Consider the following 7,500-nt stretch of genomic DNA (forward strand, 5'->3'; position numbering starts at 1 on the left):
GAGAGAGAGATAGAGAAATATAGAAAGAGAGAGCTAGAGAAATATAGAAAGAGAAAGAGAGAGAAAGAGAGAGAGAGAAAGAGAGAGAGAAAGCTAAACAACACAGCAATGAAGATGTTCAGAGATGCGTTGGTCTTGGGAACTAAAGAGTTCGCGGAACTCTTGAACGTTCGTTGGAAGCAGGATGTCAAGTGACAGACGTATTAAGAGAGATGAGGTGCAGGAAAGCCAACGAGGAAAGGGCAGAGAGAGAGAGTGAGAGAGATAAAAAGAGAGAGTGAGAGAGAGAGAGAGAGAGAGAGAGAGAGAGAGAGAGAGAGAGAGAGAGAGAGAGAGAGAGAGAGAGAGAGAGAGAGAGAGAGAGAGAGAGAGAGAGGAGGGTGTTAGGGGAGGGAGAAAGGGAGAGAGAGAGAAAGGGGGAGAGAGAGAAAGGGGAGAGAAAAAAGGAGAAATAGAGAAAGGAAGAGAAAAGGGGAGAGAGAGAAAGGAAGAGAGAAAGAGAAAGGAAGAGAGAGAAAGGGAGAGAGAGAGGAAGGGAGGGAGAAAGAAAGGGAGAATGAGAGAAAGGGAGAATGAAAGAAAGGGGAGAGAGAGAAAGGAGAAAAAGAGAATGGGAGAATGAGAGAAAAGGAGAATGAGAGAAAGGAAGAGAGAGAAAGGGAGAGAGAGAGGAAGGGAGGGAGAAAGAAAGGGAGAATGAGAGAAAGGGAGAATGAAAGAAAGAGAAAGAGACAGACGGACAGACAGACAACAAGAAAGCGAGATCGAACGTCTATAGAGCAAGAGGAAGAAACTACCAGGATGATAAAAAAAAAAAAAAAAAGTTAAGGGCCCACACAGCTAGAGAACGCAAACAGGCACAATCAAGCAGCAACTCGGATAGACAAACCGGCGAACAAACGGACAGACAAGCGAAGAAACCCGAACACGTAGAACGTTCTGACATTCCACTCAGGAAGACCATAATGAAGGTTGGGACCAAACAGGAAACTATGAGGAGCGTGTGGGGTGGTTGGAGGACCAGGTAGCTTCTGGGCCCCGAAGAACCAGCAGGTGACGTCTTGAGGGCGGAGAGTCTGCCGAAGGAAACGGGTAATTTGAAGGGCGAAGCAGAATTCGGACGGGAGAGGAAGTGGAGAGAGTGAAATGTGACGAAGGACACGGTGAGCTCCTGGGAGAGTAATGGCCGGAAGAGTGTGTGTGTGTGTGTGTGTGTGTGTGTGTGTGTGTGTGTGTGTGTGTGTGTGTGTGTGTGTGTGTGTGTGTGTGTGTGTGGGTGTGTGTGTGTGTGTGTGTGTGTGTGTGTGTGTGTGTGTGTGTGTGTGTGTGTGTGTGTGTGTGTGTGTGTGTGTGTGTGTGTGTGTGTGTGTGTGTGTGTGTGTGTGTGTGTGTGTGTGTGTGTGTGTGTGTGTGTGTGTGTGTGTGTGTGTAAATGTGAGGTGGCTCGAGCGCGGGCACGAGGGTAAAGGAACGCAAAGGCGCATGTTATGCTGGGGTTGTGTGTGGCCGTGTGGGAATCGTGGATTGTGTGTGTAAGCAGACAACGGTAGGACTGAGAGAGATATGCGCGAAGGTACAAAGAAAGAGAAATTGAGAGGCAAAATTAAAGGTAGATGGACAAAAGAACAGAGGGACAAAGGCATGAGTAGACAGGAAGGGAGATAGGCAGACAGGGAGACAGGCGCACGCACGCACACACACACACACACACACACACACACACACACACACACACACACACACACACACACACACACACACACACACACACACACACACACACGAATAGACAGACACAGAAACAGAGAAATAAACAGTCACAGATAAAGGCTGACGCAGACAGACACAGACAAGTGCAGTCACAGATAGACACAGACACAGGCATACACAGACAGGCACAGTCTCACAAATATAGACACACAGACATAGACGCAGAAAGACAGACACAGATACGCACAGACCCAACAGACTTGGACACAGACACACCGACTCACAGAAGCTGACAGATACACAGAGACTGACACAGATACACCGAGTCACAGGAACTGACAGACACATAGACATAGTTACAGATATACACAGACACAGACAAAGAGGCAAATGCTGACAGAGACATTGCTGTGATTGGTGTTATTGTTGTTATTTAATGATATAATTTGTATGTTCATCTTGTTCGAGGTCTGCGTGTGTTTGTTATACACAAGGAAGGAGGGTCAGAATATTCAACCTTTATGATGATGATGATGATGATGATATTTATTTATTTATTTAATTTTATTTTTTAGCGTTCAAACATCCACATCACCTTTTTTTTTTTTTCTTTTTCTTCTCTGATTTTTTTTACATAGATATTAGAACCAAACTGGATTCTAGATGACATACATACACAGTCATCTAAATACACCAGTTCTACCTAGATTATCTTGTTATTTTTCTATTTTTTTTTCTATCAATCAGTGGTCCTCTTACGACAGGAACCGCGTAGCTACGGCCGAAACCTTCATCTTTGTCCTGTGTACTCTGTTGGGACAGGTAATCGGAGAGGAGTGCGGGACTCGAACCTTTGATTAGACGAATGTGAGACCAGACGCTTCCGATTAAGCCCCAATCACACCAAATTTACGACCTGTTTCCGACCACCTATATATTTATTTATTAATATTTATTTTATTTATTCTACCCATGCATTTATTTATTTTATTTGTTATTATTTATATTGCTATATTTTTTGTTTATTTTTATCTATTTGTTTATTTATTTATTTATAACTATAATTTTTTCACATCCGACCCAGTTTTATGTAATAATTTATTTACTTATTTATTTATTCGTTTATTTATCATTATTATATTTTTTTCACATCCGACTCAGTTATGGACCAAAAGGTCTATCGGCATGCTCCGCCTTTGTAATCCCTCGAGCGAAAATCAAGCGATCGGTCGGCGACACGAAACCTATGCAAGGAACTGAATTGGAAAAAGTTAATGTGGTTGATAAGATGAAAATCTATGTACTGGGGACAATTCAGTGTGTGTTGTAGCCTATCTATCTATCGATCTATCTATTTATTTATCTTATTACCGACTACCAGCGACTTCCAAAGACTACCTGCTACCTGGACGCTGGTGGTCGGAAGCTTGGTGTGGCTGGTACCTTATGTTACGTGTGTGTGTATATACTCTTGGGTATATCTTTATATGCACTCATACAGACGCCATTCATGATAAAACCAAAGGGGGACCGCCCTCCATTCTTAACGCAAAAGATTTGTCTACTATGATATGGAAAAGTTGCCACAAAGTACCTGGGGAGTATTCTGATTGGATCAGGTTTAGTAGTCCGTAACTGTACATGGGTATATATCAGAAGATATGTATGTATGTATGTATGTATGTATGTATGTATGTATGTATGTGAGTATGTATGTATGTGTCTATGTATTTATGTAATGTATGTATGTGTGTATGTATGTGTGTATGTATGTATGTATGTATTTATGTATGTATGTATATGCGTATATATGTGCACATGTATGAATATGTACATATCTATTTATGTATGTATGTATGTATGTATGCATGTATGTATATGCGCATGTGTATGCGCATGTATGTAGGTGCGTATGGATGTATGTATGCATGTATGTATGTACGCATGTATGTAGGTGTATGTATGTATGTATGTATGTTTGTATATGCGTATATATGTGCGCATTTATGTATATGTACATATGTACTTATGTATGCATGTACGTGTATGCATGTATGTATGCAAGTATGTATATGCGTATGTATGTGTGCATGTATGTATGAATATATGTATATATGTATGTATGTATGTATGTATGTATGTATGTATGTATGTGCGTATGTATGTATGTTCTGCTCCTCATCCATGCTCTCTTGATCCTCTCCACCCCTCCTCTCCCTCTTCGTCCTCATTCCCGTCCTCGTCCTCGTTCTCGTTCTTTCCTCCTGCCTCTCCGTCCCCAATTTCCCCCAACTTAACATCTCTTCTGCTCCTCATTTCTGTACACTAATCCCACCAAGAACCCCTACGCTCGCTCACGGTCACCCTCGCTCCCGTGTTTGTCGAGGGAGCTCCTCGCGCGGGCGTCTCCGGGGCTGAATGATTAATCAAACTCACCTCAGTTATCTTTTCTTCTCGTGGCTCCCGGCAAGAGACGAGACGATCCGGCCGCTTGCCTCCCCCTTCCCCCTACCGTCCTATCTTTGTTGCTCTTTGTCGAAGGGTTTTGAGTCCCCCCCACCCCCCCGGAATGAAGAGTGGAATATGGGAGGGAAAGGGTCTTAGTGTTGTTCGGTAGAAGTTTTCCTTAAGCCACATTTTTTTTTTTCTCTCTTTAAGGGGGAGGGGTGTGTGTTCTTGGTTTTAAGTCTCTGGCGCTTTCTTCGTTTTTTTTTTTTTTTTTTTTTTTTGAGGGGGTGGGGGAGGGTCTTCTCTTGGTTTTAAGTCTCCGGAGTATTTTATTATTATTATTATTATTTTTTTTTTTTTTTTGGGGGGCAAGGGTGTCTGCACCTGTTTCTAAGTCTCCTGAGTTATACAGTATATATATATATATATATATATATATATATATATATATATATATATATATATATATATATTATTATTATTATTATTTTTTTTTTTTTTTTTTTTTTTTTTTTTTTTTGGGGGGGGGGCATTCTAGGCTGTAAGTGATCTAGATACTTTTTATCAACATTATTTCAAAAAACATTAATTATCGACCTAGTCTTCAGTAATTTCGAGTTCACAAGACTCTCTACTGTACTTCGACCATTATCTATTGTTACTATCGTTATTTATCGGTCTGTCTGTCTGGGTCTGTCTATTTACCTATCTATATCGTTACTCTTATAAATGGTGAAACACATATTAACAATGTTAATAAGGACAAAGTTTAAGAAGGAAATAGGCAAGAACTGGTTTACCAACAAAATGATTAATGAATGGAATAGACTTAGCCACCATGCAGTGGGCGCTGATACGAATTGTTGTTTAAAGAGAAAATTTGACAACTTTATGGATAGGGATGACAGGTGTAAGGGGACATGGAACTACCGAGTGTAGGCCTTATGGTCTCTTGCAGTCTCCTCCATTCTTATGTTCTCAAGAATCGACTCCGTACTGCCCAAGACACGACCCCAACATACCTGGGGAGGAGGATATCTGTCAAGACCTCTTCAGTGTGTTCCTAAGGAAGGGTCATGTATAGCTTCCCCCCGAATTCCCTAAAGGTGGCGGCACACTAGGCATTTCCCGCTAGCATGCTACTCGCTTTTGCTAATTGCATTGCTAGCAAACTCTTGCGTATCCGTCACACATGGAATGTTTCTGGTGGTGACTTTTTGGCTAGCGGATAGCGAAAAACAATAGCAGATCTACGTTAACAAATGAATTTATTGCTATGGTAGTTAAATGAAAAAATAAACACTGACTTCATGTTCTTTATAATGCTTGAATACATGTATAGTGACAATTAAAGATAGAAAATAGACAAAAATACGTATAAACAGTGATATGAATGCTCAATTCTATTCATATCTTATATAGACACACCAGATATGGTGGCTCGTTTGAGCATTCAAGTGAACAGCAAAACTCACTATTGGTTCTTCCCAGGATACCCACTTTTCCCAGCAGCAAGAGTCAGTAGCATGCAACTCACTTTGAATAGCAAAAATAAAAGCGAGTAGCAAAAGCAAGTAGCACGCTAGCGAGAAATGGCTAGTGTGCGACCGCCTTATTGTATCGTTGTGGCACGTTTGTTTCCTTCTCTGGTTATAGCCATCGGTTGTCGCTGAATGCCATGTGCCCAGGCAACCCAAGGTTATAGTAAAAGCCCTAAACGCTGTGAAGCGACTCCAAGCGTAAAATCACGTTGTGGTTTCTTCGTCTTCAGGTAGCGGCACTCCAGGCATTTTTCACTAGCAATATGCTACTTGGTTTTGTTACTTCGTTTGTGTTGAAACTACTTCGGTTACGATTTTTTTTTTTTTCAATTTTCCAAATGTTAGATTACTCTTGCGTCATATAGTTAGAAGCTGAATGACGAACTAAGAGACTTTAAACCTAGAATATGAATGTTAGACACAATCTTGAGATGTTCTTGCGGAAGTCTGGAATATTGTAGCCGAAGTCGTTTCTACTCAAACGAAGTAGCAAAATCGAGTAGCATGCTAGCTTAGTGTGCTACCACCTTTAGTGTGCCGCGGTTCTAGTCCTGTTCCTGGAAGTCTCAAGTTCGAAGTCTAAACTCTGAAAACTTCGACAGTTCCCCCGAAGTCGTCGTCGTCTTCTTTTTTCAATTTATTATTCATACCTTCTTTTTTTTCTTCTTCTTCTTCTTTCTTCTTTTCTCTTATTTTCCTTTTCTTTTTCTTTTTTCTTTTCTTTTTCTTCATTCTTTTTAGTTTATTATTCATATCTTCTTTTCTTTTTCTTCTCTTTCTTATTTTTTCTAATTTTTCCTTTTTATTTTTTTTATTTCTTCATCCTTTCTTTTATTTCCCTTATTTTCACTTTCTCATTCTCATCTTCATCCTCATCCTCTCATACCATCCCATTCTCCTCATCTCCATCTTCTTCTTCTTCTTCCTCTTCCTTATTTTCATCATCTTCTTCCACCTCCACCTTCTTCCTCCTAATCCATTCCCCCCACCTCCACCTTCTCTTCCACCATCTCCTCCTCCACATCCACCTCTTCCTCCTCCACACCTTCATCTTCTTATTCTTCTACTTCCTCCTCTACCTCCTTCTAACTCACTCACCACCTCCTCTTCCTCCTCCTTCTCCTCTTTCACCCATACCATTCTCCTCCTCTTCTTCCTCCACCTTCTTCCTCCTAATCCGCTCCCCACCTCCTCCTCCACCTCCTCCTCCTCCTCCTCCTCCTCCACATCATCCTCCTCCTCCATATCCTCCTCCTCCTCCACATCCTCCACATCCTCCTCCACATCTTCATCTTCTTATTCTCCTCCTCTTCCTCCTCTACCTTCTTCCTCCTAACCAGCTCCCCTCCTCCTCCTCCTCCTCCTCCCATACCATTCTCCTCCTCTTCCTCCTAACCAGCTCCCTATCTCCTCCTCCTCCTCGTCTTCTCCTCCTCCCTTGTGAAGCACACCTCTGCCGCTCGATGCTTACAAATGACCAGTAATCTCCCTTGTCTGCGCGCACCGCCTTCTCCTTTGAGACACAAGTGGTTTGTATGCCCGTGATGCTGTTCCTCTCGTGTGTGTGTGTGTGTGTGTGTGTGTGTGTGTGTGTGTGTGTGTGTGTGTGTGTGTGTGTGTGTGTGTGTGTGTGTGTGTGTGTGTGTGTGTGTGTGTGTGTGTGTGTGCGTGTGTGTGTGTGTGTGTGTGTGTGTGTGTGTGTGTGTGTGTGTGTGTGTGTGTGTGTGTGTGTGTGTGTGTGTGTGTGTGTGTGTGTGTGTGTGTGTGTGTGTGTGTGTGTGTGTGTGTGTTTGTGTTTATA

The sequence above is a fragment of the Oratosquilla oratoria genome, chromosome 28, assembly GCF_046742065.1.
Source record: "Oratosquilla oratoria isolate Oo_2021 chromosome 28, ASM4674206v1, whole genome shotgun sequence".
Lineage (NCBI taxonomy): Eukaryota > Metazoa > Arthropoda > Malacostraca > Stomatopoda > Squillidae > Oratosquilla > Oratosquilla oratoria.